The sequence below is a fragment of the Columba livia genome, chromosome 3, assembly GCF_036013475.1.
Source record: "Columba livia isolate bColLiv1 breed racing homer chromosome 3, bColLiv1.pat.W.v2, whole genome shotgun sequence".
Taxonomy (NCBI): domain Eukaryota; kingdom Metazoa; phylum Chordata; class Aves; order Columbiformes; family Columbidae; genus Columba; species Columba livia.
The window spans coordinates 53450547-53462236 of record NC_088604.1 but is presented as its reverse complement, the minus strand read 5'-3'; the positions used below and the strand labels follow the sequence as shown (position 1 = coordinate 53462236).

The following is an 11690-nucleotide window of genomic DNA, read 5'->3' as shown; positions in this document are numbered from 1 at the left end:
TGAGGATTAAACAACACATTTATCTAGATATCATGTCTGCAGATAACTAAAACTAAAGTACTAATTTTAAATTAAAATGCACATTAATGCAAGAACTTAGATTTCAGTCTCTTAAAACAGAGAAGAAAAAAACAAAACCAAAAAAAACAAAACAGAAAAAAACCCGACAATCCTTTCTTCTGCACTACTCCGCACTAAAATCTAGTCCAAATTTTTTTTTTTAGCAAAGCTGACTCATGGTTTCTTTTTGATTTTCTGCCTGCTCTAGTTTATTTCTTCAGGATCTATATTTTTGTCTTCCTGACAGTTGATCTTTCAGCTGTATATAATTTTTAAATTGCACACATTTTTTTTTAATAGACCCTTTACACCACCACACCTTACAAAACACAAGTAAGCCATATTGCAGCCTGGAGAAATAACATCGAAGTGCTATAAACCTTTTAGTTATGGGAATTTTGTGTAATTCCCCCTTCCTTCTAGTTTTCCTTGCTTCCCAAATGGAATGTGTATTATTCTCACAAGTGTTTGTCTGCAACCAGAACACATCTATCAATTTAACACTGGAGAAAAAAATAATATCTACCTTTCCCAGCAATTCCCAGTCTACAGACCTGGGTCTTTTTCAAAGGATTGAACTGAATTTCTGAGTAAAGAAAAAAATAACCCAAGGGGGGATTTTTTCATTAAAACTCTTTCCAAAGGCCATCTTAGTTTTCCTTCAGTTTTTTATTTTCATATTTCTGCTTCCATCTGAGACCAGCAGACAGTACTTCAAATCTGTGAAATATATTATTTAATTCATCATAAGATAGCCCTGCCCCCTTCCCCCTAATATTTTCTTAGATTTCGCTTGCCACATGTCCTGCTTAGCACTCCTCATTTACCTAAACATCATAGATAGCCATAATTAACTCAGTCTCATTTTTGCCTACAAGATTTATTTCTCACAGTATAACAGACAAAGTATTTAAAATTATATTTTTTAGCACTAAAGTTACATAAACTTTAGTCTAAATTGTTTACCTCTCCTGCTTCCTTTCTCAGTTTCTTTCTCCTAGTAGTTTCTGGACATAGTATATGACACAAAATCAAGTTTAAAATTTTAGCTCAAAATATGTATCAATGAAACTCATTGTTTCCTCCTCTCACAGAAATACAAGAATTGCTACTCACTCATAGTTAGTTACAGGAAAAGAGTAAGGTGGTATTAATTTCAAAGTCAAATAACAGTCAAGAAATCAAACCACACTTCATAGATACATGTAGACCTGAGAAGGAAGCTGTAACTGCTGTTGGAAATTTTACAATATTTTTCTGTATTTCTCACTCATTTAATATGTACATATACCACCAGTTTATAAATACTGAATTCTCTATACCAATCAGCATTTTGTACAAAGAACTTCTGTGTTTTCACAACAACTAGAAGCAGAAACTCTAGTTTTAATTACTTGACCCAAACACAAGAAAGAAAACAGGTGCTAGACCTGATTTTCCAGCCATATATTAAAAAATCTCAGTTGAGTTTAAAACGATGTATATCAAGTTTGTATTAACATGAGAGGGCATTCAGGCCCCCACACTTCCATACTTTTTCTCTCACTCCCTGCTCCACTCCACCACTAAAAATACACAAAAAAATGCATTTTCACTGGCCAGCCAAACAACTAAATAATGAATTTCATAAGAGCAATGCTCAGTTAAAAAGCCTGGAGCAAAGCTGTACCATGAAGTAGCTTCTTAAATTAAGACAAGCAATTGCTTTTAGCACATACTCTCATGCGTCCTTTGCTGCAGGACATTTCTGTATTCCCCTCCCAGACATCAGCTTCATGCAGAGACCTCTCAGCTGTTTCCTCACATTTCAACCCCACTCTCAGGACTACTCCCATGGGTACTACTTAAGACTACCATTCACTTCATCACTGCCCTGAAGTCAATGAAAACTTGCTAGCCACACTTCACAACACAGCCACCACAGGTGAGTATTATTACTATTTCAAATATCCTGTGAAAAGCAGTTGAGCTGAGATCTCCATTTAAACACATAGTCTGCTTTCCTATCTAATACTGAATTTCTTTTCAGTTTGATGACAAGGTAATGAGTAGGAAGAATACAGATAAAGACTAACGTACAAGGCAGAGTTCCACCTACCTTACTTTTAATGATATTAAGAGAATAGATTCTGATGTGTTTATAGCAAATTACTATTAAGTTCAAATATTCTTGCTTAAGCAAATAGTGAAAGCTAACTAAGTTAATTGTCATTAAAGTGTCTTATATGAGGTCACTTTGAGTGACCACTAGACAGTCATTATCCTATGAATGCAGAAAAAAACCCCAACCAAACAAAAAACAAAACAAAAATTCCTTGGTCTGTTTAGCTGCAAATGGAAAGGTATTCTGAAATGTAACCTGAAAAAACACATTGATCAAAAAGGAAAGTTAAGATTGATACAACTTCATAGAGAGCAATGCTGTCTGTTGACATCATCAAATTCTGGAATTTTAAGAAGCCTGTATTTGCATAACAGATGTTATTGTTTCTACAGCCATGGTTTTTAGCTCTCTGGTGACAGGCACAACTGTAGACAGATAAAACAGCAAACAAGATAGAGGTAGAAAATATTAAACATGAATAAAAAGCAATTGAACTGAATTAAAAACAAAACAAAACCACGCAAGAAAAAAACAAAATCCACCCAGGCCTGTTAAACATAATGATGCAGATAAATTTCTATTTCAAAAGTCTTTTGCAGGGAGGAAATACTAAATAAGTACTTTTCCATATACACACAGCTAATAGCTACTGTTTAGCAGTACATCAAGTCTGATGCACTTCTGCTGCTTCTCAGCATTCCTCCTTGCCTGCTTCTTAGAGGTAAGCCAATGAATTGCTTTCAAGAGAAAAATGAATGTGTTTTTCCCCCATGGATACTTAATGAACTTTACATCAATACAGCAAAAGACCCACTGACTCAAGAGAAATACAGGTCGAAAAATCTGTTTATCATTCCAAGAATGTTCAATATCTCAGGGAACAGAAGCAACAACACAAAGTTAGACAGGAGCTAAATCGGAAGAGAAAAGCACATGCACAATAGCACAGTTTCTTTTATCTGTTTGCAATTCTGAGGATATGAGAGGACAGCAAGAAGTAACAAATGACAGACAATTCATTTCCTCTTTAACTTCAGGAAAGAACTGTCAATTACATTCAGCAGTTAAACTTGGTTCTATATGACCTATCCTAGCAGGAATGTGGAGAAAAATTAGTGGCTGTATTTGCATCATAATGTGTTGTGCTATCAGACTGGCAGAATTCCAAACAGACATTTAATAAAACTTTTTATTAACTATGAATGTGAAATACCTTCAGTAGAAGTGTAAAGCCCGCGTGGTGATGAAATATCATTTCAAAACAGTCCAGTTTAGACCTAAGTTCTCCAATTTAGCCCGAGGAGAATTAGAACTGAAATCTAGTAGATCTTCTGAAGATATTTATGAAAATTTAACAAAAAGAACTTCTCACTGAAGGACTTTTTTTTTTTTTTTTAATATAATGAGGAAATGCAGAAGAGTACAGAATACAGAGCTTAAGTAATGAAAAATGAGAGGTAAACACTTCTCAGCATTTGAGATATGGACCATGCTCCACACATTGGAGCTCACAAGCTTCAGAATACAAATTCCCTGGTGGGACTTCAGTTTATTATGTTCTAAAGGTAGAAAAAGTGCAGGAAATAAGATTAACTGAAGCATGACAACATCACTACCACCAGCAATCACTCATCACTTTCTTGCTACCTTGTAGGAAAGAAGAGGTAACCAAGAGAAAAAGGATGCAATACTACAGAGGCAATATTTGATACTTGTTCTTGGGTAGTGGTCACCATTTATTTCCACATTTTGTTGCATCATTCAAATTGTTCGCCACTACAGCATTTTTATGTGACTTCTACATGTTCCTTCAAAGCCTGATGTCATCTGCAGGGGGTGCAGGGGGTGGTTGTTTTTTGAGGCCAGCAAACAACCCCTAAATATACTGAGCAATATCTCTTTCATTGTCAGGTGGCATTCTATACAGCTGGCACCTACAAATGACTGTAGAATTATACAAACATAATCATTTTCTCAGTAGAAATAAAAAATAAACTAAAAAGCAGTTACCTTTTCAGATTAAATTGGTTTGTAGAGTTTAAGAGCAAAAGCCCTCATATTTAGATACATCTTACATCCTGTAATTTGGAATTAGTCCAGACAGTTCACATTGAGATTCTCACCCTCTTTCCTCACAGGTGAAGATTTCACAAGGCCAGCTTCCAGCTGAGGACCAAAAAGAGTTTAGAATAGGAAATACTGAAAGACTGTAAGCTACTGGCATAGAACAGAGAAGAGAAAGATGCTGTGGGGAGAATGTTGGAAGCAGCACAGTAGGAGGTGAGTATTAACTCTGCAGATGCGCAGTGCCAGCTGTCAGGTTTATTTCTACTTTTCACTGCATCAAAGAAAAAGGTTTTGTACCCAGCTGAGTGGCAAATAAGATGGGGAACTAGCATACAAACCATCCTGGACTTTTAAGATGCAGTTCTTCTTTGAACAAAGGAAAATGCGAAAGGAATTTTTTCCCTCCTCAAGATCAAACCAAAGATTTAAAACACTGAAGTTCATAATCAATATTTTTGACCTTTATCTTAGTCATCCAATATGGAACAAATAGCTCAAAAGACAGCTGGTGAAAGCATGCTGAAATTCATGTACTTTAATACATATCCACTGATTATTTTTTTTTTCCCCTATGATGGGCTAGCTCTTTAATCTAAGACATAATACAAAGTTTCAGATTGTCCTCATATTAATAACTACACTACATGACTGGGTTTTGTTTGTTTGTTTTTATTAAAAAAAACCAGATATAACCAAATGTCTGTTGGTATTGAATACAAGGGTATCCCCCAGGTTCTAATTTTCATTCAACTCCAGTCTCATAAACTGCAGTTCCTGTTCTAACATTTCTAAGATGCTACCCAGCCTCTGGAACAGTGAGTTCTACAGAGCAAAAGCATAGTGCAGCCACTCAGAGAACAGAGTTTTTTGAAGATGAAAATGTTTGAGTCTGTTTGCAAAGGTATCTGAAAGCAGAGGTAGCAGATGCTTGGCAGATGAAGGCAAGAAGAATCCTCCTCTGCTATAGGGTGGAACAAGATCAAGAAGAGTTGAGGAAGGGATGCAATGCAAGTAACACTAAGAAACAAAGAACCAAAAAGGTAAAATCTAAAGGGTAGGCTAGTTTGCATAGCTACAGACATGAAAACAAAGCCGAGTCTCTCCACTTGCATCCATTCCAGTGGGAGAAATACCAAATCTGCTCAACTGATAAGGCAGTACTTGCATGCTGGATGATGTGAAAGAGGCCCACGAGGGAACTGCAAGTGCTGCTGCATGTCACAACCCCTGTAGCACGCTTCTTGAGAGATGGGGCTCCTTCAAGACACACAGGCTGCAAGGAACAGCACAGCTCAACTCCAGGTGGATGATGGATTCCAGCACTCCAGGTTGGTTGCATATGGTTCTGGTGGCCTGAAGCTCTTCAGGGCATGAACCTTAAAAGACCTAATGAAGCTAAGTCCTGCAGGTAGAATTGCAGATGTTCTATATTCATTTGCTTACTCATTTCCTTTCTCAAGTCTTTTGTCAAAAAATAAGAAAAAATAGTTCTGAGTTAAGCTATACGAGTGTTTATGTATTGGAGGAAATTGCACTGTTCTTGAAGTCACCTAAAGCAAATGTCTGCTTTACAAGAAAGTAAGTATGAGGTGGAGAGAAATTGTTTCATGTCTGCTCAGCTCCACTATGGGTACAAGCCCATTGTGAGTTGTTACAATTTTTTTCTTTACTACATGGAGAGAGACAGCACAGGAAAAACAGAAACAGATGCAAGAGTATAAAGTAAATGCATATAAACAAATGGAGCAATATTTGCTCAAATAGAGCTGGACACGTATTAATATTCATGGGTTGTACATAGTCTTTTGTTCACAAATGGAAAGACTCACTAGGTAAGTGGAAACTTACACATGCTAAACTTCCTAACTGTAGTTAATGCAGTTTTATAATCTTTAAAAAAGTAAGAATCCCCAGCAAAAGAACATCTGATTGTTCTCTGGAAGATTTTTTCAAACACGTACACAAGTTATCTTAACACATTTCTTCAGTATATCTCCAGGACAAACCTAAACATTTACTGAGATTCAAGAAGGGTTATACTTTACCGATAAAATTGAGAAATAGGTTAGACAACACACACCTCCCCTCCAAGTCTTCACTGTGCCATCTTGTAACATCAAGGAGATAAGGGAGTACAGGTTTCAAGAAAGAGCTGGTACAACTGTTGACCTGCAAGTAAACTCAGTACCACACCGAACATTTGTCATAAGAGATATGAACTGCTTCAGATGACCAGAAATCTCACTGTACTTTGATGAAAGAGGAGCATTAACTCAGTTAATGCACTGGCTAAATTCCAGCTCTGATAATTACATTCTGAAAGCTTAAATCTCCATTGCCATTTTTACTGACCATAATATGTTATGTTCATCTATTTAAGTATCATCATACTACATGAACACCTTCTAAATGCCCTCAAACCTGTCCTGTGAAGACACAGGTCCTCCTAAGAGGCTTGTTTTCTTGTTCGCTGAAAGAACAAGAAAACAGGTTGTTTTTTTGTTCCCTGAAACGGAACTTGGAAGAGGTACTCCAAGATATGCTACAGGAAGACCTCTTGTCTGCATTTAAACGTGCATTTGGAAGCTCTGGTGACCATTCTCTGCTAAGAGACACTATAATTACTGGAGCAGATTGATTTGGGGCATACATGTTCCTAGATCTCTAAATTAGTTTGTGAATAAAGCTTCTACCTCCTTTCATGAAGTGACAAAGATGAAAACAACATCAAAATATTTTTGTCCGGTGTGAGCCTCAGCTGAACAGCTGAAATAGCTGCAACCACTAGAGAGTACAGGGCTTAGTGCCCCCTGCATGTTGTTGTTGTTTTTTTTTTTTTATTTAAGCTAAAAGACATCCAGTTTGTTCACTGTATGTTAACTCTGAAAGAATGATGTAGGTTCAGAAGCAGCATCCCTGTGATCAGACAGTGTTGCATGGGTACTCATACAGCTACCATTTTTTTGCTTCCACATCACAGCAGCTATATCTCTGTGTCATTTCACTGTGCAGTCTGATTCAAGCGGTGTGGGTCATCATTAATACAGAAAACATAATTTGTTTTCTTTACTTAGTCTGCTGCATGCAATGGAAAAGTGATTGCTTCTGTCTCTGCACTGGGTTTTGATTAGGGTTTGATTTTGTTTTATTTCTGCCCAGAGAAACAGACTAGAAAATTGCAAATAATAAATGACATTCAATTGTTATTGTACTACTTTCCCATTCAATACAGTTTTGAGGTTTTCAGTATAAAGTACCAAATTCATATCGATCCTTGGTCTCATCAACTATTCAGAACCACTTAAGACTCCACAGGTAAAAATACCTTGTTTGGCCTAGACATTTCTTGCATTGCTAAATTGAAGTGTGGCCATCAGAAAAGTTAATGGAGTTTTGATCAAAATTCACTGGAAACACCATATCAGAAACAGCAGAAAATGTAGAAACCCAGGAATAGATCATCTGATATAACTAGTAGAGGAGGAGAGCTTCTAAGTCCCATTCATTAGAGTTTGACCTGTGCCCTGAAGCATGATGACTTATCTTTCTTTTGAAAAGACAGAGTCTTCCGAAAACATTTTATATAGATAACAATATTCACAGCTTCATAAAACTGTATCTGTAATGATGTTATTACAGTGAGTTTTATGGTTTAATTATACACTGGGTTAAAGTAGCTCCTTTTAAATGTAACGCTTGTCAGTTTCAGTGAATGTTTCCATGTAATTGTATTATAGGAGGATGCAATGAGAAATCTTTTTGATCATTTTCCCCACCTCAAGTCTTTACTTGTGAAAGAAAAGTAGTCCATCTGTGTTTCTGTGTTTTCCGTGGTTTTGTTTGGTGTTTTTTTTTTCAGTTTGTTCATTGTTTGTTTGTTTTCAATTGTATCGTGCACTCCAATTGCTGCTTTAAATCAAGCAACCTTAAATCTTTTCTTTACCATTCTTTTCGTACATGGATGACACTCCTCATCTCTCATCTTCCTTATGTCTATACAACTTCTGTGGACTATTTTTCTCCCTGTATTTTGAAGCAGCAGAGACTCCCAACAGTGGAGGAAGTAGGCATTACTTACTTTAATGCTATTCATATAGCACTTTATTTTAATTTTTTTTTTTTTTTTTTCCTGGAAGAATTCAGTTAAAAAAAAAAAAGTGTAGCTAGAAACAGAGATTGCTGAGTGCCCCCAAAACAATTTAATTTCTATCATCATCTGTTCTTCAAATGAGAGTTAGTGATTTTATTGGACAGAAGAAAGAAAAGAAAAAAAAAAATGAAAAAAGAGAAAAGAAAAAAGAAAAAAAAAGTTACTTCTTTTCCTGATTTCTTCCCAGCTCACTGCAGAGTAATGCAGTCTGAGAACACTAAAAGCAGAATCATGACAAAAATATCTTGCAGTAGTACCATACAGCGAAAGCTCTTGTGCTCAAGCCAAGCACAAAGTCTAATTGTCCAACTTTGAAGTACCCCTTTTATTTTGAAAAGTACCCCTTTACTTTGAATACCTTTTTTGTTCACTTCTGAAGCTTTTTCTTTGCCTTCAGAAAAGGATACAAAAAGTCCAGAAGTTCTAAGAAAAGTGATGTCCAGATGCATCTCAGGTACTTTCTATCACATACCAATAATTCATCTCTTTCCTTGTTTTCTAGTCTGCTCTTAACTATGTGAGAAATAACCCCCGTGTCTAATACTCTGTAATTCTGCCTTATATAAAACATATGCAGTCATTCACCAGTTACTTAACTAAAACTGTGAAGTGCTGTATAAATTGACTCTGATGAAGATAGCATCACAGAGCCTTCAAGGATTATGAAGAAAGGAATTAGTATTAGGAATGTTTCAGTGAGAAAAATAAACCAGGATATATGTGACAACCATCTCTTTCAGTCTCAAAAAAACCCACTGTTGCATAACAAGATTGTTCTGGGATCTAAAATAAGTCTCAAATCTCTAATTGAGCAATCCTAATCAATCTGGAAGCGTAATATTGATTTAACATACTGTTGTGTTGGTACTAAGACTCTTTCACAACTATTGCAGCCATGTAAGATGTGTAGAATAGGGAAATACTGCATAGAACTTGCTTCTAGTAGCCTTAAGTTTCTTTTAGCTATAATTTTAAGTCACACTCAGGTTGAAAGGTCCGCTATACAATAAGTAGGGATCCACAATGCATATCTGCTTGCTGTATAATACATGTATGGGATTTGTAATGTAGTATGTACATGATACAATAAATCCCATAGCAAAGACAATCATTCTCATCTCTACTGACACAACTTCAAGAAAATGGTAGTAAATAGTTGATAGTGTGAAGAGGGGAAAAAAAAAAAAAAAGAAAAAAAAAAGGGAAAAAAAATAAAAAAGTGTTCTTACTTTTCTAAATATTAACACTGACCTTAGGAGAGGGACAGCTTTTTATATTCTCGTGTTTTATGTATCATTTGAGCCATCTGGCTGGCAGTCAGAGCAGCTGAACTGTCATTCTCTTCATCTCCACAAGAGAGGAATATAACCTGATTTTCCTACCATAATGTGGACTGATGGAACAAGACATAAAAGCTTTTACCTGGAACAGAGCCTGGGAAGACCCCAGTGACAGCTTTTATGGCATTGCCACTGCATTTCTGAACAGGAGCAATTGGCGAGTGGAGAGCTGGTGACAGCTTTTTTGCTGCTTTTCGGAGAAGAACCTGCCATGCAAGGGCAGATGAGAAGGTTCAGCTACAATGTTTTTACTGAACTCAGGCCAAGACTTCTGAACTGCGACATGATGGTCTATCCAGCCAGAATGGGAACTGACAGATTGTCAGCAGGTCCGGTCAAAATTTAGGCCTATGCAATGTTGCAGGACAAAAATCACGTTAATCCTCTGTGCTTCTCCTGCAAGAGGATTATGCTTCCACACAGGTGACTGGGAAAGGTTATCCACTCCCTTAGACACCCTGAAGTATGAAACAGCTACTAACATGCACGCTCCTTAAGAATACACTTTTATGTCCTCCGGTGAGGAAAATATTTGTCTGGGGAATACTCAGCAACATGTTTTCCAGTCAATGGGGACACAGGCTTTGCCTCACTTTTTCTGTGTTCAACAGGTTTTGCAGGAAATAGAATTGAACTTTCGAGGTAATTTGCTTCCTTCCCTCTTTTGCCCTGCCCATGAATCCCACTTATGGTTTGCAGATGCAAACCAGTGGGTTTATTTCAACTTCTGAGCCACAATCCAGTCATCTAAGAAAGATTAATGATGTTTGGTGTGATAATTTCCAAATGTTCTAAATGCTTTATTATCTCTTTCCTTATAGAATATGTGGTGTTTTTCCCAGGTAATTTCCATGGCAGTTCTACGTTTCACTAAAATACATATATACAAAGCTACTGTACACAGTAAAGAAAGTCACATGTCCAAAAGCTGGAAATTAGAAATAAGAAATTGTGCACAGGCCCCATGTTGCTTTATAGACTTCAATACACCTTTTAACCTTCTTTTACTGGTGGGATTTACTGCTTCACTTTCAAAGAGTAAAGAAGCTATCTTAATAGGCAGTTTGAAGACTGGAATGTTTCTTACAATCACATTAGTTACTACAAAGACTGAGAAATCTTTTAAAGCCTTGAGAACAAAGTTTGTATCATCAAAACTAGGACTGTATTAAATGGGTAAATTTACAGAGGCAATCTTAATCACTGAAGGCAAAAAGTGTTCCTAGGAGGACTTTAAAAGTCCTTAACTGGATCCTTCCTAGTAGTGCCTACTGAGGAGAAAAATCTGAGCCTATGGGACACACTTACTGAGGAGAAGGACTGAATCATTACAGCTATAAAAAGAAAACACATGTTAAAAAAAAAAAAAAAGGAGGGAGAAATTGACATAGTTGCAGCTGGATGTGGCAGGAGAGACAGTTCTGTTCACTGCTCAAAACCTACAGAAATTTGATTTCATTTAAATTCAGGGGGAAAAAAATACCCAAATTTCAAACTGTGCACGATCATGAAAGCAGAGCTACCAAAAGTAGTGTCACAGTCCTGAAGCCCACAGCTTGGAGGCAGCATGCCTGCTGGCTGCTTGCGAGTACGCGGCTGAAGAAAACATGCAGGCCGACTCAATGTGAGTGATAAAGCTTGATTCAACTTTATTGCCCGAGATAGCGTGCATTTATACCAAATACCATAATTATGCATACTTGTCTCTATCTAATAGGCTAAACACTAAAAGGTTACATTTACTTACTCTACCTACTTGGGTTTAGCTAGCTATGCGCATCCCGCATTCTTCTGACTCTTATCTCTTCAAGGATATCCTGACCCTGCCTTAGTTAGTACTTTTCCGTTCCCCCTTTCCCACGGCCTAATAGACAAGCTAACTAAGGCCTACTTATGTCAACTAAAATGGGCTCTGCTCGTACAGTTGCTTGGTGGACTCATGTCCATGCTCCTTGAGCCAATCCCTGAC

General features: G+C 36.9%; 1 long non-coding RNA gene across 1 annotated transcript in view; it reads left to right on the top strand.

Annotated features, from left to right (window-relative positions):
- The first annotated feature begins 4203 nt into the window (after positions 1-4203).
- LOC135579235 (uncharacterized) overlaps positions 4204-11690 on the top strand; it is a 28065-nt gene continuing 20578 nt past the window's right edge. Inside the window, exon 1 of the long non-coding RNA XR_010471950.1 lies at positions 4204-4444. This is a non-coding gene — a long non-coding RNA (uncharacterized LOC135579235). The remainder of the gene's footprint in view (positions 4445-11690) is intronic.